Here is a 25,606-nt window from a genome sequence, read left to right as displayed (position 1 = left end):
TTGACTTCCCTTGTCGCGCGCTACGAGCCACCCAGTTCTATTCGTCGTTTGTCCTCCCGTCCTGAGCTTGTTGTACCAAGAATCAAAACAAAGAAGTATGGCTCCACCTCCTTCTCATATGCTGGCCCAGCAATCTGGAACGCATTACCCTTTTCCGTGAGATCTTCTACAACGTTGGCACAGTTCCGCTCCTCCTTGAAAACCCATCTCTGTCGTGTTGCTTTTGAAAACTGAAATTTATATGCTTCCTCTTCCCCAAGTCATTGCCGTGCCTTTGTCCATATTATTTGTAAAAGTGTACGTTAAATATGTATTACATTATTATTATTATTATTATTATGTCCACTTATAGAACTCGAAAGCTGTAAATAGAGTTTGTAGTTAAGATTATTCAAAAAACATGGTTTTCAAGAGTGAGACGATGTCCACAGACGGTAATCTCTATATGTTTATATAACATGGGACGTTTGGCAATCTTCTAGGAAAAGCCTTGCAATATAACGTCATTCTTCGAATAGGAGATTCAACATTACACAGCCTTTGTTGCCTAATGGATAAGGGACCGGCCTCCTAACCCGGGGATTGCGAGTTCGAGTCTCGCCAGAGATAGCGAGCAACCGAAACTATAATTATCGAAAATCGTCGTTAAATTGGCAATTACTTTTCTGTTGTTTTTCTGTTTTCAAGCAAAAATTTTCATTTGTCCAAGTGTTGGGAAATTGCTGAAATGGCATGCTTAAACTTGGAAACCTTTTCCAGCGACAATTACTTGGCAGCGGAATTTCTTCTGCTGTTTTACAGGTGAACTCTGACCTTCTCATCCTCCTCTGCCGTCTTCACTGGTTCCTGGAGCAACAACGCGCTGACTTCAAGACGCTGGTCATGATGGTAAGGTGCATTCTCGGCAACGTGTACTTGTTGTCTCTCATCTACTTTTAGAAACTATCTAAACCTGGGTTACGATCACAGACCTCGACTTCGATGAACCTGACTGTTCTTACCACTCGTACGGACCATTGTTGAGAGCATGCCTTATCCAGGGTCACCCCGTTGCTTAGTTTGTCTTGTCTTGACTTTTCTTGTCCAGGACCATCACATATACAAAGACCTAAAGACCTTTCGTTCTTCTCTGACTGTGTAATCCTCCTACTGATTTTAAACTTGGATGTTCTCCCAAAAAATGACTAGAAATGACTTCTGGCTTCACTTGATCAAATGTTTTGTAGTTACATTCATAAAATGCCACAAAACGCAGATAGTAGGATTCGAACCTACGCTCCAAGATGGAAACTGATTTCGAGTCAGTCGCCTTAACCACTCGGCCATATCTGCATTAACTACTGGAGCAAAATATTTAGAAACTATCAGTACCTTTTGAGACTGGAAAATATTTAATGGAAGAATTACAGTGGCCCGTAAGAGGATCGAACTCATGACCTCCGCGATATTAGCACGATGTTTGAACCAATTTAGCTAACAGACCTATGAATTAGCATGAACCAAGTTTTCTGGTGACAACTGTTGTATTCTTTGCTATGCAACTCGCGAAGACAAGCAGGCGTATGAAAAAGAAGAAGAATTTGATTTGCGTTATCCAAGAGAATCTGAAATTGACATTTCGATGAAAGAAAATTTACCTCCAGGGAGAACTCTCTTTTGCGGTGTAAAGTCAGTATGCGCCTTAAACGACCTGGAGTACTACCACGTTATGCTAAACTGTATCAATGATTCTATGCATTCTTTTATTGAGGGCTTTGGTCCAGTGGTTTCTGTGAATGGACTGAATCTCGAAAATCTATAGTACCCACCAAACTATTAGGTACACCCCCCCTTTTTTCAGTGCATTCTTATGGCACTACGTGTCCTAGAAAAAATGCAATAACTCTTGAACCGCTTGGGCTAGATTTTTTTTCCTTTTTTACCTGAATAGATATAATGATGATCTACATTTTTTTTACACATGAAGTTGTCGTAGGATTAACCCCCACTTATGAACCCTTCCCTATACCCTAAAGTTTTCCACTTCAACATTTTTACGGCAAAATAATAACTGGCGCTGTCGCCACCAGAGGAACTGCAAGATACGGGCTGTTGCTACCAGCCGCCAGCTCTCAGAGAATAGGGTTTGGGGTAGAATCAGATATATTACCTCGCCTCCTCGACGGGAATAAATTGAAAGAATCAATGTCATTAAACAGGAAAATTCTCTTTGTTCATTTTAGAATATCTTGCCTAACCTCCAAGAAAATGACTACATTGTTTCCGATTGTTTCTTTTACCCGCAATTTTATCGAGCCTTCATTTATTCTCAAGTTACAAGTTGTGGTGATCACGCCATAAAAAATTCCTGTCCAAAGGTAAAAATGGGGAGAGCGAGTGATTTGACTGTGATGGAAAAATCTAAAATTGTGACACTAAGACAGGAAGGTGCTTCGTTACGTAAAATTTCTCTTGTTCTAGGCCGTAGTGTAAACGCAGTAAAGCAGGCTATCAATAGATTTAATGAGACAGAATGCATAGGAAAAAGAGAAAGGACGACTTCTTGCAAACCTAAAATTTCCGATGCAACTGCTAGATATTTGCAATTATTGTCAAAACGAGATCGTAGAAAAACTTTGCCTCTTCTTACTCAAGAAGTCAACTCCGCGATAAGTAACCCAATTTCAATGTTTACTGTGCGTCGATCCCTGCAAAGTTTTGATATGAACGGCTTAGTTGCGTGCAAAAAACCTCTTCTCAGGAAAGCTTGTATACGAAAACACCTAAAATTTGCTCAAGAACATGTAAATTGGACTGTAGAACAGTGGAATCAAGTATTGCTTACTGATGAAACTAAAGTAGAAGTCTTTGGAACACATCGACGCACATTTGTCAGAATAAAACCCGGCGAAAGATATAGGAATGAGTGCCTTGTACCAACTGTAAAATTTGGAGGGGGTTCGGTAATGTGTTGGGGGGCAATTTGTGCCAAAGGAGCTTTACCACTGCACAGAATAGTAGGGATCATGACTAAGCAAACTTATCACCAAATTTTGATTCGTCAGGTAAAAAAAAAATTCTATTTTGTTTTTTTTTAGCACGAATGACAGTAAAATTTTATACTAGGCAGTGCCAGGAAGTCTTCGGTTACTCGGAGAAGGATTTGTCTATCAAGAAGACAGTGATCCTAAACATTCGTCACATCTTTGTCGAGGATATTTAGAAAGAAAAGAAAAATTAGGTAGACAAATGAATTCTCGCCTAATTATTATTTCTAAAATTTGTTATTTGAGTCTAGGAGGGTTAAAGCCATGGTTTGGCCTCCTCAGAGCCCGGATTTAAATCCTATTGAGCAGGTCTGGGATTTTGTAAAATCTAGGCTAGAAGAATCCGACCGAGTCACCGTGAAAACCATTTGGATGGAACTCGAGAAAGCATGGAATATGATTACGCCCGAATTAATTCAGCGATACATCGGCACAATGGCTAGGTAGGCTGGTAGCAACAGCCCGTATCTTGCGGTGCCTCTGGTGGCGACAGCGCCAGTTATTATTTTGCCGTAAAAATGTTGAAGTGGAAAACTTTAGGGTATAGGGAAGGGTTCTCTGAGTTGATTTTATTGTAAATCATTCTTTATATTCGTATAGAGTGGGGAATTGTGCATCTTTTGGCACAAAGAAAAAGATTTTAGCTTAACTTTTAGTATTTTTTGTAAATTTTTGAAAAAGCCGTATTTAACACGGCGCATATGGGGAAAAACGGGTGTACCTAATAAACTGAACGATACCGTAGCGCCGTGGGAGTTAATCCTACGACAACTTCATGTGTTAAAAAAATGTAGATCATCATTAGATCTACTCAGGGAAAAAAGGAAAAAAATCTAGCCCAAGTGGTTCAAGAGTTATTGCATTTTTTCTAGGACACGTAGTGCCATAAGAATGCACTGAAAAAAGGGGGGTGTACCTAATAGTTTGGTGGGTATAATTTGCAAAACTCTTTGGTTCTTTAATGATCTAAAATCGTAACGCGCCGCGTGAACTTAAACAACTGCTAGCGCCTGGCGACGGCTTTTCACCAAAAATGAGTGCGGCACGGTGAATAGAGTTTGTAGTTAAGATTATTAAAAAAACATGGTTTTCAAGAGTGAGTCGATGTCCACAGACGGTAATCTCTATATGTTTATCCCTGAGGTATATTTATATACGAAGGTCCTTAACAATATAGGGTGTTGGGTATAGGGGGTAGGGTAGTAGTAGCTAGTAGTGAAATTCAGAGGGTTTAATGTCCATTTAGTGTTCCTTTATACGTTTCTTCCCTGAATGACCAATCGTCACCAAATTTTGTACATAATTCTGTCAAAATTTGATACATTGCGTAACGGGGTTTTCATTTGTTTGTATTACTGTTTTAGAAATTTAATATGCGTATTTGTTACTTAGCTGGTTGCCGAATCCTAGTTAGTGAATTCGCTTTTTTTGCGTAACCTTCCAACTGTCAGTGCATGCTCAGCAGTGTAAACAAAAAGAAAAAAAAAGTTTGGATCTTTTCTAGCAAGAAAAGTTTTCTGCTATGGGAGTGGAGAGTATTAATTATCCCTGAGGTATATTTATATACGAAGGTCCTTAACAATATAGGGTGTGGGGTATAGGGGGTAGGGTAGTAGTAGCTAGTAGTGAAATTCAGAGGGTTTAATGTCTATTTTGTAATCCTTTATACGTTTCCTCCCTGAATGACCAATCGTCACCAAATTTTGTACATAATTCTGTCAAAATTTGATACATTGCGTAACGGGGTTTTCATTTGTTTGTATTACTGTTTTAGAAATTTAATATGCGTATTTGTTACCTAGCTGGTTGCCGAATCCTAGTTAGTGAATTCGCTTTTTTTGCGTAACCTTCCAACTGTCAGTGCATGCTCAGCAGTGTAAACAAAAAGAAAAAAAAAGTTTGGATCTTTTCTAGCAAGAAAAGTTTTCTGCTATGGGAGTGGAGAGTATTAATTATTTGATTTGGTTTTTATGTTCCATTTCGATTTGTCTTTATTCTTCTTTTTACTTTGTATTTTCCCACTTTTATTTTTTTAACCCTTTTTGTTTTATTATTACCTCTTTTTGTTTACTATTTTTTATCTTGATTTTAATAAATTTGGTTGTCCAAGTAAAATTTCTATGCCTCCTTTTTTAACAGTTAGTCATCAACCAAGAAGTTGAGGAACATTTTAAAAAGGTTAGATTATATTCATTTTGAAGCTCTGGGTCATCTCTCCCTTCTTCCTCTGTCCTCTCCTCGGTCATCAAGATCTTCTTGCGGTCGTGAAGAGTTACCACCGATCTTCCACTTCCATTTACCACCGAAAGCTTATTAAGAGGAATTTTTCAAAAATTACAAACTTAGCTTTCCTTTCCGAGTTGATCGAGATTCGAACCACGAACCATGCGAATGGCAGCCTGGGTTGATGACAATTAGGCCATCGTTGTTATTTTATCAGAAGGGAAAAAATGAGAATGATGGTAGCTCGCTATCTATTAGCCAAGACTCATGTAATGAAACATGTGACCGCATGATATAATTGTATTGTTACTATAGTAATAAGTGTTACTTTAACTTAATCTAAACATGAAGTGCGACGTGGGGTGGCGGGGCGAAGCCTCCGCCACACCTAAGTCGCACCACTCATAATATTGACAGATAATTAGTCAATTAGTTAATAAGAATCAAATCATTTAAGATAATAAAGAGAAACAGAATTTTCCAAACATAATAGTATGTATACTATTTACTTTCTACTATTTTACCTTGATTTTCTGTCTCTTTAACGTTTCAAAAAAATTCCCGAAGGACATTACCGAAGGAATCTTGTTTGATTTGGTTTTTATGTTCCATTTCGATTTGTCTTTATTCTTCTTTTTACTTTGTATTTTCCCACTTTTATTTTTTTAACCCTTTTTGTTTTATTATTACCTCTTTTTGTTTACTATTTTTTATCTTGATTTTAATAAATTTGGCTGTCAGTAAAATTTCTATGCCTCCTTTTTTAACAGTTAGTCATCAACCAAGAAGTTGAGAAACATTTTAAAAATGTTAGATTATATTCATTTTCAAGCTCTGGGTCATCTCTCCAATCTTCCTCTGTCCTCTCCTCGGTCATAAAGATCTTCTTGCGGTCGTGAAGAGTTACCACCGATCTTCCACTTCCATTTACCTCGGAAAGCTTATTAAGAGGAATTTTTCAAAAATTTTAAACTTAGTTTTTTTTCTCGACTTAATGGAGGTTCGAACCCCTAACCATGCGAATGGCAGCCTGGGTTGATGACCATTAGACCATCATTGTTGTATTATTGGAAGAAAAAAATGGGTATGATGGTAGCTCGCTATCTATTAGCCAAGACTTATGTAATGCAACATGTGACCGCATGGTATAATTGTATTGTTACTATAGTAATAAGTGTTACTTTAACTTAATCTGAACATGAAGTGCGACGTGGGGTGGCGGGGCGAAGCCTCCGCCACTTTTGTTTAACCTCGATTTTTTGTCTCTTTAACGTTTAAAAAAATTCCCGAAGGACATTACCGAAGGAATCTTGTATAACATGGGACGTTTGGCTATCTTCTAGGAAAAGCCTTGCAATATAACGTCATTGCTCGAATAGGAGATACAATATTACCCAGTCCTTGTGGGCTAATGGATAAGGGACCGGCCTCCTAAGCCGGGGATTGCGAGTTCGAGTCTCGCCAGAGGTAGCGAGCAACCGAAACTATAATTATCGAAAATCGTCGTTAAATTGGCAATTACTATTTTGTTGTTTTACTGTTTTCAAGCAAAAATTTTCATTTGTCCAAGTGTTGGGAAATCGCTGAAATGGCATGCTTAAACTTGGAAACCTTTTCCAGCGACAAATACTTGGCAGCGGAACTTCTTCTGCTGTTTTACAGGTGAACTCTGACCTTCTCATCCTCCTCTGCCGTCTTCACTGGTTCCTGGAGCAACAACGCGCTGACTTCAAGACGCTGGTCATGATGGTAAGGTGTATTCTCGGCAACGTGTACTTGTTGTCTCTCATCTACTTTTAAAAACTATCTAAACCTGGGTTACGATCACAGACCTCGACTTCGATGAACCTGACTGTTCTTACCACTCGAACGGACCATTGTTGAGAGCATGCCTTATCCAGGGTCACCCCGTTGCTTAGTTTGTCTTGTCTTGACTTTTCTTGTCCAGGACCATCACATATACAAAGACCTAAAGACCTTTCGTTCTTCTCTCACTGTGTAATCCTCCTACTGATTTTAAACTTGGATGTTCTCCAAAAAAATGACTAGAAATCACTTCTGGCTTCACTTGATCAAATGTTTTGTAGTTACATTCACCAATAAAATGCCACAAAACGCAGATAGTAGGATTCGAACCTACGCTCCAAGATGGAAACTGATTTCGAGTCAGTCGCCTTAACCACTCGGCCATATCTGCATTAACTACTCTAGCAAAATATTTAGAAACTATCAGTACCTTTTGAGAGTGGAAAATATTTAATGGAAGTATTACAGTGGCCCGTAAGAGGATCGAACTCATGACCTCCGCGTTATTAGCACGGCGCTCTAACCAACTGAGCTAACAGGCCTATGAAATCATAATTTATTTATTAATTTATTAATCAAAGGTTCATTCATCATCAGTTAGATATACTCTGTGTGTCTTTAGAGAGAATGATTTAAGTTATCTACCAAGCAACGCTATATCAGCAGCCAATTTCAATCGTCACTGTGAAGGCAATGCAAGCCAGTGATATTCATTGAGTGTTCGAGATATATTTGTAGTTTTATTGATCTGACATGATTCCCCATGGTTTGTGGTTAACTACTACTCATCATGAACTAATAATTTCGTCACATGCTATTAATCGTGGCGGGACTAGAACCCGCAATTTTCGGATAACTACTTTCATATAAGTCCGACGCCTTATCCATTAGGCCACACGACCCACACTTAAACAAAGTGCTAGGATTTTGCATGTCTCATTCAACCTGCTCTTCAGTAAGGTAAAACGGAAATTTTGGTAAACCAAAATAATTATTATTACTAGATTGTTTGAAATTTAGGGCAGTTGTGGCCGAGTGGTTAAGGCGATAGACTTGAAATCTATTCCTCTCTGAGGGCGTAGGTTCGAACCCTACCAACTGCGGTGAATTGCCATCTGTTTCACGTGCTAGGATTTTCTAGTGGAACAACTCATTTTCAATCGTATACTATTGTCACGGGCAATCTGTTCGGCGCACTTGTCGTTTGAACACAATCAATAAAAGGCACCAAATCGCTGGCCAACGACACCGGCACAGTCAATCTGGTGGCTCTCACCATTGGCCCTACACTAATTACACTTAACCTATGCCAATGATGCCCCTAATGGGTCTAACACTATCTTACACACACGCACACTAGCTCACAAACACAGCTTACACACGAGCAACACACGGATAGAAAAAGAACAGACTCAGGCGGGGAAATAGATGCGACCGTCCGACGCAACAAGCAGACACAATCTGCTAGGGAAAAAGGGTTAAAGAGGGGAAGTCAGGTCGACGCGAGGCCATCTAGCGCTCGCCCTACAAACAATAGCATTAGTGAAACAGACGGAACGTGACATTTCTCCCCTCCACGGAGAATGATCGTCCCGATCATCAACATGAAACAATGAAGGGGTTAATTAAACATCATACAGGCATATACACACAACATTCAGGCCAAAATCAAATCGTCTTAGTCCTTATACTACTCTTAGCCTTATTCTTACTCTAAGCCTTTACTCTACTCTTAGCCTTAGTCACGACTCTGTTTTAACAGTAACTTACAGCTAAGTGCACTCTAACTTAACTCACACACACAAGGAAGACACATCTTCCCCGGAAGCTTCCGCACACCCAGTGAAAGCACACCTCTCCGTTACAACGAAGGCACTCCTTTTCACTCTGTCGTGAAGGTACACCTCTTCAACACATTGAAGGCACTCCTCTTCACAACCTCTCTCGTGAAGGTACACCTCTTCAATACAATGAAGGCAATCCTCTTCACAACCACAAAACAACATAAATCAATCGAGCCAAATGCACACAATAAAACCAGTGACAAATTCAAACGTTCAGTCACACAACAAATCACACAAATAAATCTCCAATCCAGACAAATCGGGGACTTCAATCGGCGTCGAGGGCGGAGGGCATGCTCGCCCACTCGTTCATCACTAAATCCAGTCGGCAAGAAAGCGTATTTGTCGCAATGCTGCATCCGCACCACAGCTCAAGATTGCTGACCACTCCACCGCACTAGGCGTCTTTTCGTTCACTCGTTGCCTCTCCGATATCTTCCGATAACTGCAACGGGCTTTTTGTCAACAGGCGATTAAACACTCACTTTCCACTAAACATTCTTAGCCTTAACGGCTTTCGACGAGACACATGAACTCAATCCGGATTCTTCTTTTCTTCTGCACAATGACTCCACGATCCGCCATAACTTGAAGTGATGGTTCCACCATACGGCCCCGATTTCGCCAACCTAAAACAACTTCACCGACTTTCTCTAAAGATAATAATTAGAGTTTCATAATTCACAACTCGTTCACAACAGCCCGTTTTTTTTTTTACTTTGCGACTCGACGATTGGGACATTCACGCGAGTAATGCCCAGGATCCCCACAATCAAAGCATCCTTTCTCCTTTGAACAACCGCGCGCTACGTGCCCGGAATCCCTGCAGTTATTGCATATCGGCCGCCCGTCAACTGTCCTTTTATTTGGACGATCTCGCCGCTGGGAATTTCGCCCTCTCCATGATGACCTCATTTGCGAATCAAATCCCGACCCCCCAGCGGTACGCATCGATTGCGTTGTCTCCTCCAGTTTACGAACGATAGGGTCCAAATTTTTCGAGACCTCTTCCCGAACGAGCTTTTCGATTTCCTCTTTTCCACTCTCGGGTGGAACAGGGAGAATGTTGTTAACGGGAGTCGATCGTTCGGCGATCAAGGCCGCCTGACTATGAGCTTGTAGACGACGAAACAGCTCATCGATATTCGGCCGGTCCATCTGGGGAAACACTTTTTTCATCAACGTCGGCTCCATGTTTTGGAAAATGAATTGAACTTTACGCTCCTCAGGCATGGCAGGATCTACTTTTGAGCACAGATAAATGATCTCATAACAGTATGACATCACTGGCTCATCCGGTAACTGTTTTCTGGAACGCAGTCGAGATTCTAGTTCCATCGCATAGTTATGATGTCGAAATGCTGCCTGCAAAGCTCTCATCAACTCGTCGAACGTGCCAGGACGAGGTTGTAGGCCCAATAGCCATTTTGCCGCCACCCCCTCTAGACTGAATTCAATATGGCGGAGCTGTTGGATAGGACCCCACTGGTTAAATGCCGACACCCTTTGAAACTGAATGCTCCACTCCATCACGTCCTCATGTGGTAATCCACGGAAGACTGGAGGATCACGCTCTTTGAAATTTCCCACGTGAATCAAGGGAGGAACATCGGGAATCCCCAGAAAAGGATCGTTTGGTGCAACATTAAACTGGACATTTTCACCCGGCCCGTGACCCGGTGCCTCAACTTCCCCACGACCCGCTTGGTCCTGAAGGGCCTCGTTTCCCCGCTGCATTCTTAAAATCAAGAAGAATGTCTATGAAACCAATTCCGGAAACCAACCAACCCCAATCAAACTCGATAAAAGAACAGGGGACTAAGAAATCAGCAAATTTACGGCAACGAATACGGACGAATCAGCGACTACTACACACCCCGGCCAAGTTACGCTTCAACCCGCCAACTAGCTTAGAATTCAACCCAACGCAACTAAATGAATTATTTCAGCGTGACTCACAAACCAATTCAACTCCCACCCTATGCAATACAAAATAAGGAACTACTCGCAATCAATAAGTGGGCAGGGACTCAGCAAGGGGCAACCAACATGAAAGAGTCAAAGACTCACAAACAAACAATGGCCAAGTCTCTCTCACTCCAAATCAAATCGGCCATCAAGCCTCAAGAACCTGTAAGAACAAAGCTATGAGGATTAGGGGACGCAACTTACAAGCCTTTGGGTCGGATCACGCACGAATCAAAACGGAGCCATCAAAATCCAAAAATTAGACCCAAAAGCGGACAATCTTCGACACAAAATCTAAATAAAAAGCAAAACAAAATTAGAATCAAAATCATAAAAGAATTTACTGAAAATCGAATTAGCGTCCGCTTCAACACAACACCAACGTCAACACAACGGCAGGGAAAAAATCGTTGACCGTGCGACTCATCAACACGAAACATCAACGTAATGAGCTCAATGGAAAATTCCAATCCAAAACGATGCCAAAATACCCTTGGGTCTCTAAAGAAAAGCAAAAGAAATTAAATTGAAAATCTTTGTAAACGTTATTAAAACAAATAGCCTGTGATATCAACACAAACACAGCAGCAACGTCAACACGACGTATAGGGAAAAACCAGTAGGCGCGTGACTCATCACCCACGCAACTCCAACGTAAGGACCAAGAATTGAGTCCAAGAAAAGTAATCCAAAATGCTCAAAAATCAATCTAAAAATAAAACAAGAATCAATTAACTCGTCAAACAAATAAATTGAAACGATACGTGACCAAATCAAAATAGCAGCAAAACGTTGGACGACGCGACGTAACCAAAACGTCGACGATGAGACGCCACAATTTTCAACGAAATTTTGTCCAAGTTTTTTCCCACACACAGAATCAAACTTTTAAATTTGTTCTCAAACAACAAGTGCCGCCGTACCCTGCATCTCCACCATTGTCACGGGCAATCTGTTCGGCGCACTTGTCGTTTGAACACAATCAATAAAAGGCACCAAATCGCTGGCCAACGACACCGGCACAGTCAATCTGGTGGCTCTCACCATTGGCCCTACACTAATTACACTTAACCTATGCCAATGATGCCCCTAATGGGTCTAACACTATCTTACACACACGCACACTAGCTCACAAACACAGCTTACACACGAGCAACACACGGATAGAAAAAGAACAGACTCAGGCGGGGAAATAGATGCGACCGTCCGACGCAACAAGCAGACACAATCTGCTAGGGAAAAAGGGTTAAAGAGGGGAAGTCAGGTCGACGCGAGGCCATCTAGCGCTCGCCCTACAAACAATAGCATTAGTGAAACAGACGGAACGTGACATTTCTCCCCTCCACGGAGAATGATCGTCCCGATCATCAACATGAAACAATGAAGGGGTTAATTAAACATCATACAGGCATATACACACAACATTCAGGCCAAAATCAAATCGTCTTAGTCCTTATACTACTCTTAGCCTTATTCTTACTCTAAGCCTTTACTCTACTCTTAGCCTTAGTCACGACTCTGTTTTAACAGTAACTTACAGCTAAGTGCACTCTAACTTAACTCACACACACAAGGAAGACACATCTTCCCCGGAAGCTTCCGCACACCCAGTGAAAGCACACCTCTCCGTTACAACGAAGGCACTCCTTTTCACTCTGTCGTGAAGGTACACCTCTTCAACACATTGAAGGCACTCCTCTTCACAACCTCTCTCGTGAAGGTACACCTCTTCAATACAATGAAGGCAATCCTCTTCACAACCACAAAACAACATAAATCAATCGAGCCAAATGCACACAATAAAACCAGTGACAAATTCAAACGTTCAGTCACACAACAAATCACACAAATAAATCTCCAATCCAGACAAATCGGGGACTTCAATCGGCGTCGAGGGCGGAGGGCATGCTCGCCCACTCGTTCATCACTAAATCCAGTCGGCAAGAAAGCGTATTTGTCGCAATGCTGCATCCGCACCACAGCTCAAGATTGCTGACCACTCCACCGCACTAGGCGTCTTTTCGTTCACTCGTTGCCTCTCCGATATCTTCCGATAACTGCAACGGGCTTTTTGTCAACAGGCGATTAAACACTCACTTTCCACTAAACATTCTTAGCCTTAACGGCTTTCGACGAGACACATGAACTCAATCCGGATTCTTCTTTTCTTCTGCACAATGACTCCACGATCCGCCATAACTTGAAGTGATGGTTCCACCATACGGCCCCGATTTCGCCAACCTAAAACAACTTCACCGACTTTCTCTAAAGATAATAATTAGAGTTTCATAATTCACAACTCGTTCACAACAGCCCGTTTTTTTTTTTACTTTGCGACTCGACGATTGGGACATTCACGCGAGTAATGCCCAGGATCCCCACAATCAAAGCATCCTTTCTCCTTTGAACAACCGCGCGCTACGTGCCCGGAATCCCTGCAGTTATTGCATATCGGCCGCCCGTCAACTGTCCTTTTATTTGGACGATCTCGCCGCTGGGAATTTCGCCCTCTCCATGATGACCTCATTTGCGAATCAAATCCCGACCCCCCAGCGGTACGCATCGATTGCGTTGTCTCCTCCAGTTTACGAACGATAGGGTCCAAATTTTTCGAGACCTCTTCCCGAACGAGCTTTTCGATTTCCTCTTTTCCACTCTCGGGTGGAACAGGGAGAATGTTGTTAACGGGAGTCGATCGTTCGGCGATCAAGGCCGCCTGACTATGAGCTTGTAGACGACGAAACAGCTCATCGATATTCGGCCGGTCCATCTGGGGAAACACTTTTTTCATCAACGTCGGCTCCATGTTTTGGAAAATGAATTGAACTTTACGCTCCTCAGGCATGGCAGGATCTACTTTTGAGCACAGATAAATGATCTCATAACAGTATGACATCACTGGCTCATCCGGTAACTGTTTTCTGGAACGCAGTCGAGATTCTAGTTCCATCGCATAGTTATGATGTCGAAATGCTGCCTGCAAAGCTCTCATCAACTCGTCGAACGTGCCAGGACGAGGTTGTAGGCCCAATAGCCATTTTGCCGCCACCCCCTCTAGACTGAATTCAATATGGCGGAGCTGTTGGATAGGACCCCACTGGTTAAATGCCGACACCCTTTGAAACTGAATGCTCCACTCCATCACGTCCTCATGTGGTAATCCACGGAAGACTGGAGGATCACGCTCTTTGAAATTTCCCACGTGAATCAAGGGAGGAACATCGGGAATCCCCAGAAAAGGATCGTTTGGTGCAACATTAAACTGGACATTTTCACCCGGCCCGTGACCCGGTGCCTCAACTTCCCCACGACCCGCTTGGTCCTGAAGGGCCTCGTTTCCCCGCTGCATTCTTAAAATCAAGAAGAATGTCTATGAAACCAATTCCGGAAACCAACCAACCCCAATCAAACTCGATAAAAGAACAGGGGACTAAGAAATCAGCAAATTTACGGCAACGAATACGGACGAATCAGCGACTACTACACACCCCGGCCAAGTTACGCTTCAACCCGCCAACTAGCTTAGAATTCAACCCAACGCAACTAAATGAATTATTTCAGCGTGACTCACAAACCAATTCAACTCCCACCCTATGCAATACAAAATAAGGAACTACTCGCAATCAATAAGTGGGCAGGGACTCAGCAAGGGGCAACCAACATGAAAGAGTCAAAGACTCACAAACAAACAATGGCCAAGTCTCTCTCACTCCAAATCAAATCGGCCATCAAGCCTCAAGAACCTGTAAGAACAAAGCTATGAGGATTAGGGGACGCAACTTACAAGCCTTTGGGTCGGATCACGCACGAATCAAAACGGAGCCATCAAAATCCAAAAATTAGACCCAAAAGCGGACAATCTTCGACACAAAATCTAAATAAAAAGCAAAACAAAATTAGAATCAAAATCATAAAAGAATTTACTGAAAATCGAATTAGCGTCCGCTTCAACACAACACCAACGTCAACACAACGGCAGGGAAAAAATCGTTGACCGTGCGACTCATCAACACGAAACATCAACGTAATGAGCTCAATGGAAAATTCCAATCCAAAACGATGCCAAAATACCCTTGGGTCTCTAAAGAAAAGCAAAAGAAATTAAATTGAAAATCTTTGTAAACGTTATTAAAACAAATAGCCTGTGATATCAACACAAACACAGCAGCAACGTCAACACGACGTATAGGGAAAAACCAGTAGGCGCGTGACTCATCACCCACGCAACTCCAACGTAAGGACCAAGAATTGAGTCCAAGAAAAGTAATCCAAAATGCTCAAAAATCAATCTAAAAATAAAACAAGAATCAATTAACTCGTCAAACAAATAAATTGAAACGATACGTGACCAAATCAAAATAGCAGCAAAACGTTGGACGACGCGACGTAACCAAAACGTCGACGATGAGACGCCACAATTTTCAACGAAATTTTGTCCAAGTTTTTTCCCACACACAGAATCAAACTTTTAAATTTGTTCTCAAACAACAAGTGCCGCCGTACCCTGCATCTCCACCATTGTCACGGGCAATCTGTTCGGCGCACTTGTCGTTTGAACACAATCAATAAAAGGCACCAAATCGCTGGCCAACGACACCGGCACAGTCAATCTGGTGGCTCTCACCATTGGCCCTACACTAATTACACTTAACCTATGCCAATGATGCCCCTAATGGGTCTAACACTATCTTACACACACGCACACTAGCTCACAAACACAGCTTACACACGAGCAACACACGGATAGAAAAAGAACAGACTCAGGCGGGGAAATAGATGCGACCGTCCGACGCAACAAGCAGACACAATCTGCTAGGGAAAAAGGGTTAAAGAGGGGAAGTCAGGTCGACGCGAGGCCATCTAGCGCTCGCCCTACAAACAATAGCATTAGTGAAACAGACGGAACGTGACACTATTATCTGAAATTTACGCATGATTACAAATATGAACTGTGCAGTCATGGGTATCCTAGGTCTCAGGATCTATCTCGGAACCGTGGAGCCATGACCTGTCACTTGGCGTTTCCAGAAAAGTGTCTATTTTTCAGAGGCCAGTCCCGATATGCATTATGGCGGTCTTTAAGTGTAGTTTACAAACATCAAATGTAGTCAGAGACAAATTATATGATGAAAAAATGTGTACCCATTTTGTTTACGAAGAATAGAAAAACGTCCGTAAAAGATCTATAAGAAATCGTAAAATTTAAAAATGAACTCTAACGGAAAACTATTGCAATACCAATTATTAAGCCCGGTTAGCTCAGACGGTAGAACGCGGGACTTTTAATCCTGAGGTCAAGGGTTCAAGTCCCTTATCGGGCGACTAGCCTTTTGATTTAAGTTAGTATTGGTGGTTTTCCACCATAAATTATCAAGTTAATATCGTTTGAATTCATTCACCATTATGGGCAGAATTCATAGATGTTCATAGACGACCAAACGAGTTCTCATGATGTTTCTTTATTTTCCTTCGATGTAGGGAAACTGCGAACCAAAAGGAAGTACATTCGGATATAGGTCGTGGAACATACACAAATAATGAAATGAGATAGTGAGAAAGAGTATCCCTCATTGTGAGAGTAGAAAGCCTTGCTATTTGATACAACTAATTGCAATAGTAAATGTATGTCCACTTATAGAACTCGAAAGCTGTAAATAGAGTTTGTAGTTAAGATTATTCAAAAAACATGGTTTTCAAGAGTGAGACGATGTCCACAGACGGTAATCTCTATATGTTTATATAACATGGGACGTTTGGCTATCTTCTAGGAAAAGCCTTGCAATATAACGTCATTCCTCGAATAGGAGATTCAACATTACCCAGCCTTTGTTGCCTAATGGATAAGGGACCGGCCTCCTAAGCCGGGGATTGCGAGTTCGAGTCTCGCCAGAGGTAGCGAGCAACCGAAACTATAATTATCGAAAATCGTCGTTAAATTGGCAATTACTTTTCTGTTGTTTTACAGTTTTCAAGCAAAAATTTTCATTTGTCCAAGTGTTGGGAAATCGCTGAAATGGCATGCTTAAACTTGCAAACCTTTTCCAGCGACAATTACTTGGCAGCGGAACTTCTTCTGCTGTTTTACAGGTGAACTCTGACCTTCTCATCCTCCTCTACCGTCTTCACTGGTTCCTGGAGCAACAACGCGCTGACTTCAAGACGCTGGTCATGATGGTAAGGTGCATTCTCGGCAACGTGTACTTGTTGTCTCTCATCTACTTTTAGAAACTATCTAAACCTGGGTTACGATCACAGACCTCGACTTCGATGAACCTGACTGTTCTTACCACTCGTACGGACCATTGTTGAGAGCATGCCTTATACAGGGTCACCCCGTTGCTTAGTTTGTCTTGTCTTGACTTTTCTTGTCCAGGACCATCACATATACAAAGACCTAAAGACCTTTCGTTCTTCTCTCACTGTGTAATCCTCCTACTGATTTTAAACTTGGATGTTCTCCAAAAAAATGACTAGAAATCACTTCTGGCTTCACTTGATCAAATGTTTTGTAGTTACATTCACCAATAAAATGCCACAAAACGCAGATAGTAGGATTCGAACCTACGCTCCAAGATGGAAACTGATTTCGAGTCAGTCGCCTTAACCACTCGGCCATATCTGCATTAACTACTCTAGCAAAATATTTAGAAACTATCAGTACCTTTTGAGAGTGGAAAATATTTAATGGAAATATTACAGTGGCCCGTAAGAGGATCGAACTCATGACCTCCGCGTTATTAGCACGGCGCTCTAACCAACTGAGCTAACAGGCCTATGAATTCATAATTTATATATTAACTTCCTTCAGTGTTTTCCACCATAAATTATCAAGTTAATATCGTTTGAAATCATTCACCATTATGGGCAGAATTCATAGATGTTCATAGACGACCAAACGAGTTCTCATGGTGTTTCTTTATTTTCCTTCGATGTAGGGAAACTGCGAACCAAAAGGAAGTACATTTGGATATAGGTCGTGGAACATACACAAATTAATCAAAGGTTCATTCATCATCAGTTAGATATACTCTGTGTGTCTTTAGAGAGAATGATTTAAGTTATCTACCAAGCAACGCTATATCAGCAGCCAATTTCAATCGTCACTGTGAAGGCAATGCAAGCCAGTGATATTCATTGAGTGTTCGAGATATATTTGTAGTTTTATTGATCTGACATGATTCCCCATGGTTTGTGGTTAACTACTACTCATCATGACCTAATAATTTCGTCATATGCTATTAATCGTGGCGGGACTAGAACCCGCAATTTTCGGATAACTACTTTCATAGAAGTCCGACGCCTTATCCATTAGGCCACACGACCTACACTTAAACAAAGTGCTAGGATTTTGCATCTCTCATTTAACCTGCTCTTCAGTAAGGTAAAACGGAAATTTTGGTAAACCAAAATAAATATTATTACTAGATTGTTTGAAATTTAGGGCAGTTGTGGCCGAGTGGTTAAGGCGATAGACTTGAAATCTATTCCTCTCTGAGGGCGTAGGTTCGAACCCTACCAATTGCGGTGAATTGCCATCTGTTTCACGTGCTAGTATTTTCTAGTGGAACAACTCATTTTCAATCGTTTACTATTATCTGAAATTTACGCATGATTACAAATATGAACTGTGCAGTCATGGGTATCCTAGGTCCCAGGATCTATCTCGGAACCGTGGAGCCATGACCTGTCACTTGGCGTTTCCAGAAACGTGTCTATTTTTCAGAGGCCAGTCCCGAAATGCATTATGGCGGTCTTTAAGTGTAGTTTACAAACATCAAATGTAGTCAGAGACAAATTATATGATGAAAAAATGTGTACCCATTTTGTTTACGAAGAATAGAAAAACGTCCGTAAAAGATCTATAAGAAATCGTAAAATTTAAAAATGAACTCTAACGGAAAACTATTGCAATACCAATTATTAAGCCCGGTTAGCTCAGACGGTAGAGCGCGGGACTTTTAATCCTGAGGTAAAGGGTTCAAGTCCCTTATCGGGCGACTAGCATTTTGATTTAAGTTAGTATTGGTGGTTTTCCACCATAAATTATCAAGTTAATATCGTTTGAATTCATTCACCATTATGGGCAGAATTCATAGATGTTCATAGACGACCAAACGAGTTCTCATGGTGTTTCTTTATTTTCCTTCGATGTAGGGAAACTGCGAACCAAAAGGAAGTACATTCGGATATAGGTCGTGGAACATACACAAATAATGAAATGAGATAGTGAGAAAGAGTATCCCTCATTGTGAGAGTAGAAAGCCTTGCTATTTGATACAACTAATTGCAATAGTAAATGTATTTCCACTTATAGAATTATTCCTGGACGACGCTAACACTGAGAAGCTTATGCATGCTTTTGTTTTCTCCACCAACGACAGCTGCAACTCTCTTTTGTATGGACTCCCCGAGAAGCTCCTGGACAGACTTCAACTTGTCCAAAACAAGGCGGCGAGGATGGTGAGAAGAGTGAAGAAGCATGATCACATTACTCCGCATCTGATGGCCCTGCACTGGCTCCCGATTAAGAGCCGTATAGTGTTTAAGATCCTCGTTTTAACGTTTCACTGCCTTCATGGATCCGCTCCAGCTTACTTATCTGAACTCATCAAGCCCTATCGCCAAGCATTGCAGTCCCGATCGGCAACGTCTCCTAACCTTCTATGTATCCCTAGGATTCGTCTTGAGACGTACGGTGCTCGCTCTTTCAGTCATGCCGCTCCGACGCTCTGGAACAAACTACCGGAGGATATTAGGGCGATCAATTCTATGTCGTTGTTTAGATCTCGTCTCAAGACGCATCTCTTTAAGATAGCATACATGTAATTACGCAAGTTTGTCTCTGCCCAATGTAAGCGCTTTGACCATTTCATGAAAAAGCGCTATATAAATCCTGTAATAATAATAATAATAATAATAATAGAACTCGAAAGCTGTAAATAGAGTTTGTAGTTAAGATTATTCAAAAAACATGGTTTTCAAGAGTGAGACGATGTCCACAGACGGTAATCTCTATATGTTTATATAACATGGGACGTTTGGCTATCTTCTAGGAAAAGCCTTGCAATATAACGTCATTCCTCGAATAGGAGATTCAACATTACCCAGCCTTTGTTGCCTAATGGATAAGGGACCGGCCTCCTAAGCCGGGGATTGCGAGTTCGAGTCTCGCCAGAGGTAGCGAGCAACCGAAACTATAATTATCGAAAATCGTCGTTAAATTGGCAATTACTTTTCTGTTGTTTTACAGTTTTCAAGCAAAAATTTTCATTTGTCCAAGTGTTGGGAAATCGCTGAAATGGCATGCTTAAACTTGCAAACCTTTTCCAGCGACAATTACTTGGCAGCGGAACTTCTTCTGCTGTTTTACAGGTGAACTCTGACCTTCTCATCCTCCTCTACCGTCTTCACTGGTTCCTGGAGCAACAACGCGCTGACTTCAAGACGCTGGTCATGATGGTAAGGTGCATTCTCGGCAACGTGTACTTGTTGTCTCTCATCTACTTTTAGAAACTATCTAAACCTGGGTTACGATCACAGACCTCGACTTCGATGAACCTGACTGTTCTTACCACTCGTACGGACCATTGTTGAGAGCATGCCTTATACAGGGTCACCCCGTTGCTTAGTTTGTCTTGTCTTGACTTTTCTTGTCCAGGACCATCACATATACAAAGACCTAAAGACCTTTCGTTCTTCTCTCACTGTGTAATCCTCCTACTGATTTTAAACTTGGATGTTCTCCAAAAAAATGACTAGAAATCACTTCTGGCTTCACTTGATCAAATGTTTTGTAGTTACATTCACCAATAAAATGCCACAAAACGCAGATAGTAGGATTCGAACCTACGCTCCAAGATGGAAACTAATTTCGAGTCAGTCGCCTTAACCACTCGGCCATATCTGCATTAACTACTCTAGCAAAATATTTAGAAACTATCAGTACCTTTTGAGAGTGGAAAATATTTAATGGAAGTATTACAGTGGCCCGTAAGAGGATCGAACTCATGACCTCCGCGTTATTAGCACGGCGCTCTAACCAACTGAGCTAACAGGCCTATGAAATCATAATTTATTTCTTAATTTATTAATCAAAGGTTCATTCATCATCAGTTAGATATACTCTGTGTGTCTTTAGAGAGAATGATTTAAGTTATCTACCAAGCAACGCTATATCAGCAGCCAATTTCAATCGTCACTGTGAAGGCAATGCAAGCCAGTGATATTCATTGAGTGTTCGAGATATATTTGTAGTTTTATTGATCTGACATGATTCCCCATGGTTTGTGGTTAACTACTACTCATCATGACCTAATAATTTCGTCATATGCTATTAATCGTGGCGGGACTAGAACCCGCAATTTTCGGATAACTACTTTCATAGAAGTCCGACGCCTTATCCATTAGGCCACACGACCTACACTTAAACAAAGTGCTAGGATTTTGCATCTCTCATTTAACCTGCTCTTCAGTAAGGTAAAACGGAAATTTTGGTAAACCAAAATAAATATTATTACTAGATTGTTTGAAATTTAGGGCAGTTGTGGCCGAGTGGTTAAGGCGATAGACTTGAAATCTATTCCTCTCTGAGGGCGTAGGTTCGAACCCTACCAATTGCGGTGAATTGCCATCTGTTTCACGTGCTAGTATTTTCTAGTGGAACAACTCATTTTCAATCGTTTACTATTATCTGAAATTTACGCATGATTACAAATATGAACTGTGCAGTCATGGGTATCCTAGGTCTCAGGATCTATCTCGGAACCGTGGAGCCATGACCTGTCACTTGGCGTTTCCAGAAAAGTGTCTATTTTTCAGAGGCCAGTCCCGATATGCATTATGGCGGTCTTTAAGTGTAGTTTACAAACATCAAATGTAGTCAGAGACAAATTATATGATGAAAAAATGTGTACCCATTTTGTTTACGAAGAATAGAAAAACGTCCGTAAAAGATCTATAAGAAATCGTAAAATTTAAAAATGAACTCTAACGGAAAACTATTGCAATACCAATTATTAAGCCCGGTTAGCTCAGACGGTAGAGCGCGGGACTTTTAATCCTGAGGTCAAGGGTTCAAGTCCCTTATCGGGCGACTAGCTTTTTGATTTAAGTTAGTATTGGTGGTTTTCCACCATAAATGATCAAGTTAATATCGTTTGAAATCATTCACCATTATGGGCAGAATTCATAGATGTTCATAGACGACCAAACGAGTTCTCATGGTGTTTCTTTATTTTCCTTCGATGTAGGGAAATTGCGAACCAAAAGGAAGTACATTCGGATATAGGTCGTGGAACATACACAAACAATGAAATGAGATAGTGAGAAAGAGTATCCCTCATTGTGAGAGTAGAAAGCCTTGCTATTTGATACAACTAATTGCAATAGTAAATGTATGTCCACTTATAGAACTCGAAAGCTGTAAATAGAGTTTGTAGTTAAGATTATTCAAAAAACATGGTTTTCAAGAGTGAGTCGATGTCCACAGACGGTAATCTCTATATGTTTATCCCTGAGGTATATTTATCCCTGAGGTATATTTATATACGAAGGTCCTTAACAATATAGGGTGAGGGGTATAGGGGGTAGGGTAGTAGTAGCTAGTAGTGAAATTCAGAGGGTTTAATGTCCATTTTGTAATCCTTTATACGTTTCTTCCCTGAATGACCAATCGTCACCAAATTTTTTACATAATTCTGTCAAAATTTGATACATTGCGTAACGGATTTTTCATTTGTTTTTATTACTGTTTTAGAAATTTAATTTGCGTATTTGTTACCTAGCTGGTTGCCGAATCCTAGTTAGTGAATTCGCTTTTTTTGCGTAACCTTCCAACTGTCAGTGCATGCTCAGCAGTGTAAACAAAAAGAAAAAAAAAGTTTGGATCTTCCCTAGAAATACAAGTTCTCTGCTATGGGAGTGGAGAGTATTAATTATTTGATTTTGTTTTTATGTTCGATTTCGATTTCGTCTTTATTCTTCTTTTTATTTTTGTATTTTCCCACTCTTATTTTTTTAACCCTTTTTGTTTTATTATTACCTCTTTTTGTTTACTATTTTTTATCTTGATTTTAATAAATTTGGTTGTCCAAGTAAAATTTCTATGCCTCCTTTTTTAACAGTTAGTCATCAACCAAGAAGTTGAGGAACATTTTAAAAATTTTAGATTATATTCATTTTGAAGCTCTGGGTCATCAGACCCTTCTTCCTCTGTCCTCTTCTCGGTCATCAAGATCTTCTTGCGGTCGTGAAGAGTTACCACCGATCTTCCACTTCCATTTACCTCCGTAAGCTTATTAAGAGGAATTTTCCAAAAATTACAAACTTAGTTTTCCTTTCCGACTTGATCGAGATTCGAACCGCGAACCATGCGAATGGCAGCCTGGGTTGATGACCATTAGACCATCATTGTTGTATTATTGGAAGAAAAAAATGGGTATGATGGTAGCTCGCTATCTATTAGCCAAGACTTATGTAATGCAACATGTGACCGCATGGTATAATTGTATTGTTACTATAGTAATAAGTGTTACTTTAACTTAATCTGAACATGAAGTGCGACGTGGGGTGGCGGGGCGAAGCCTCCGCCACTTTTGTTTAACCTCGATTTTTTGTCTCTTTAACGTTTAAAAAAATTCCCGAAGGACATTACCGAAGGAATCTTGTATAACATGGGAAGTTTGGCTATCTTCTAGGAAAAGCCTTGCAATATAACGTCATTGCTCGAATAGGAGATTCATTATTACCCAGCCCTTGTGGCCTAATGGATAAGGGACCGGCCTTCTAACCCGGGGATTGCGAGTTCACGTCTCGCCAGAGGTAGCGAGCAACCGAAACTATAATTATCGAAAATCGTCGTTAAATTGGCAATTACTTTTCTGTTGTTTTACTGTTTTCAAGCAAAAATTTTCATTTGTCCAAGTGTTGGGAAATCGCTTAAATGGCATGCTTAAACTTGGAAACCTTTTCCAGCGACAATTACTTGGCAGCGGAACTTCTTCTGCTGTTTTACAGGTGAACTCTGACCTTCTCATCCTCCTCTGCCGTCTTCACTGGTTCCTGGAGCAACAACGCGCTGACTTCAAGACGCTGGTCATGATGGTAAGGTGCATTCTCGGCAACGTGTACTTGTTGTCTCTCATCTACTTTTAGAAACTATCTAAACCTGGGTTACGATCACAGACCTCGACTTCGATGAACTTGACTGTTCTTACCACTCGAACGGACCATTGTTGAGAGCATGCCTTATCCAGGGTCACCCCGTTGCTTAGTTTGTCTTGTCTTGACTTTTCTTGTCCAGGACCATCACATATACAAAGACCTAAAGACCTTTCGTTCTTCTCTCACTGTGTAATCCTCCTACTGATTTTAAACTTGGATGTTCTCCAAAAAAATTACTAGAAATCACTTCTGGCTTCACTTGATCAAATGTTTTGTAGTTACATTCACCAATAAAATGCCACAAAACGCAGATAGTAGGATTAGAACCTACGCTCCAAGATGGAAACTGATTTCGAGTCAGTCGCCTTAACTACTCGGCCATATCTGCATTAACTACTCTAGCAAAATATTTAGAAACTATCAGTACCTTTTGAGAGTGGAAAATATTTAATGGAAGTATTACAGTGGCCCGTAAGAGGATCGAACTCATGACCTCCGCGTTATTAGCACGGCGCTATAACCAACTGAGCTAACAGGCCTATGAATTCATAATTTATTTATTAACTTCCTTCAGTGTTTTCCACCATAAATTATCAAGTTAATATCGTTTGAAATCATTCACCATTATGGGCAGAATTCATAGATGTTCATAGACGACCAAACGAGTTCTCATGGTGTTTCTTTATTTTCCTTCGATGTAGGGAAACTGCGAACCAAAAGGAAGTACATTTGGATATAGGTCGTGGAACATACACAAATTAATCAAAGGTTCATTCATCATCAGTTAGATATACTCTGTGTGTCTTTAGAGAGAATGATTTAAGTTATCTACCAAGCAACGCTATATCAGCAGCCAATTTCAATCGTCACTGTGAAGGCAATGCAAGCCAGTGATATTCATTGAGTGTTCGAGATATATTTGTAGTTTTATTGATCTGATATGATTCCCCATGGTTTGTGGTTAACTACTACTCATCATGAACTAATAATTTCGTCATATGCTATTAATCGTGGCAGGACTCGGACCCGCAATTTTCGGATCACTACTTTCATAGAATTCCGACGCCTTATCCATTAGGCCACACGACCTACACTTAAACAAAGTGCTAGGATTTTGCATCTCTCATTTAACCTGCTCTTCAGTAAGGTAAAACGGAAAATTTGGTAAACCAAAATAAATATTATTACTAGATTGTTTGAAATTTAGGGCAGTTGTGGCCGAGTGGTTAAGACGATGGACTTGAAACCTAATCCTCTCTGAGGGCGTAGGTTCGAACCCTACCAATTGCGGTGAATTGCCATCTGTTTCACGTGCTAGTATTTTCTAGTGGAACAACTCATTTTCAATCGTTTACTATTATCTGAAATTTACGCATGATTACAAATATGAACTGTGCAGTCATGGGTATCCTAGGTTCCAGGATCTATCTCGGAACCGTGGAGCCATGACCTGTCACTTGGCGTTTCCAGAAACGTGTCTATTTTTCAGAGGCCAGTCCCAAAATGCATTATGGCGGTCTTTAAGTGTAGTTTACAAACATCAAATGTAGTCAGAGACAAATTATATGATGAAAAAAT

At 40.8% G+C, this 25,606-nt stretch overlaps 13 non-coding genes across 13 annotated transcripts; 5 read left to right on the top strand and 8 right to left on the bottom strand.

The window, feature by feature from the left end:
- Window positions 1–1,250: 1,250 nt before the first annotated feature.
- Window positions 1,251–1,332, bottom strand: Trnas-cga. The gene has a single exon. It is a non-coding gene; the product is annotated as a tRNA-Ser (tRNA).
- A 6,032-nt stretch (window positions 1,333–7,364) lies between these two features.
- On the bottom strand, window positions 7,365–7,446 carry Trnas-cga. The gene has a single exon. It is a non-coding gene; the product is annotated as a tRNA-Ser (tRNA).
- A 77-nt stretch (window positions 7,447–7,523) lies between these two features.
- Trnai-aau lies at window positions 7,524–7,597 on the bottom strand. The gene has a single exon. It is a non-coding gene; the product is annotated as a tRNA-Ile (tRNA).
- Window positions 7,598–8,076: 479 nt separating this feature from the next.
- Trnas-uga lies at window positions 8,077–8,158 on the top strand. Its single transcript has one exon. It is a non-coding gene; the product is annotated as a tRNA-Ser (tRNA).
- Window positions 8,159–17,407: 9,249 nt separating this feature from the next.
- Trnas-cga lies at window positions 17,408–17,489 on the bottom strand. Its single transcript has one exon. It is a non-coding gene; the product is annotated as a tRNA-Ser (tRNA).
- A 77-nt stretch (window positions 17,490–17,566) lies between these two features.
- On the bottom strand, window positions 17,567–17,640 carry Trnai-aau. The gene has a single exon. It is a non-coding gene; the product is annotated as a tRNA-Ile (tRNA).
- A 669-nt stretch (window positions 17,641–18,309) lies between these two features.
- Trnas-uga lies at window positions 18,310–18,391 on the top strand. Its single transcript has one exon. It is a non-coding gene; the product is annotated as a tRNA-Ser (tRNA).
- A 2,301-nt stretch (window positions 18,392–20,692) lies between these two features.
- Trnas-cga lies at window positions 20,693–20,774 on the bottom strand. Its single transcript has one exon. It is a non-coding gene; the product is annotated as a tRNA-Ser (tRNA).
- Window positions 20,775–20,851: 77 nt separating this feature from the next.
- Trnai-aau lies at window positions 20,852–20,925 on the bottom strand. Its single transcript has one exon. It is a non-coding gene; the product is annotated as a tRNA-Ile (tRNA).
- A 479-nt stretch (window positions 20,926–21,404) lies between these two features.
- Window positions 21,405–21,486, top strand: Trnas-uga. The gene has a single exon. It is a non-coding gene; the product is annotated as a tRNA-Ser (tRNA).
- Window positions 21,487–21,886: 400 nt separating this feature from the next.
- On the top strand, window positions 21,887–21,959 carry Trnak-uuu. The gene has a single exon. It is a non-coding gene; the product is annotated as a tRNA-Lys (tRNA).
- Window positions 21,960–24,334: 2,375 nt separating this feature from the next.
- Trnas-cga lies at window positions 24,335–24,416 on the bottom strand. The gene has a single exon. It is a non-coding gene; the product is annotated as a tRNA-Ser (tRNA).
- An 820-nt stretch (window positions 24,417–25,236) lies between these two features.
- On the top strand, window positions 25,237–25,318 carry Trnas-uga. The gene has a single exon. It is a non-coding gene; the product is annotated as a tRNA-Ser (tRNA).
- The last annotated feature ends 288 nt before the right edge of the window (window positions 25,319–25,606 follow it).

Source organism: Daphnia pulicaria, chromosome 4, assembly GCF_021234035.1.
Source record: "Daphnia pulicaria isolate SC F1-1A chromosome 4, SC_F0-13Bv2, whole genome shotgun sequence".
In the NCBI taxonomy this organism is placed as follows: domain Eukaryota; kingdom Metazoa; phylum Arthropoda; class Branchiopoda; order Diplostraca; family Daphniidae; genus Daphnia; species Daphnia pulicaria.
This window is presented reverse-complemented; position numbering and strand designations above follow the sequence as displayed.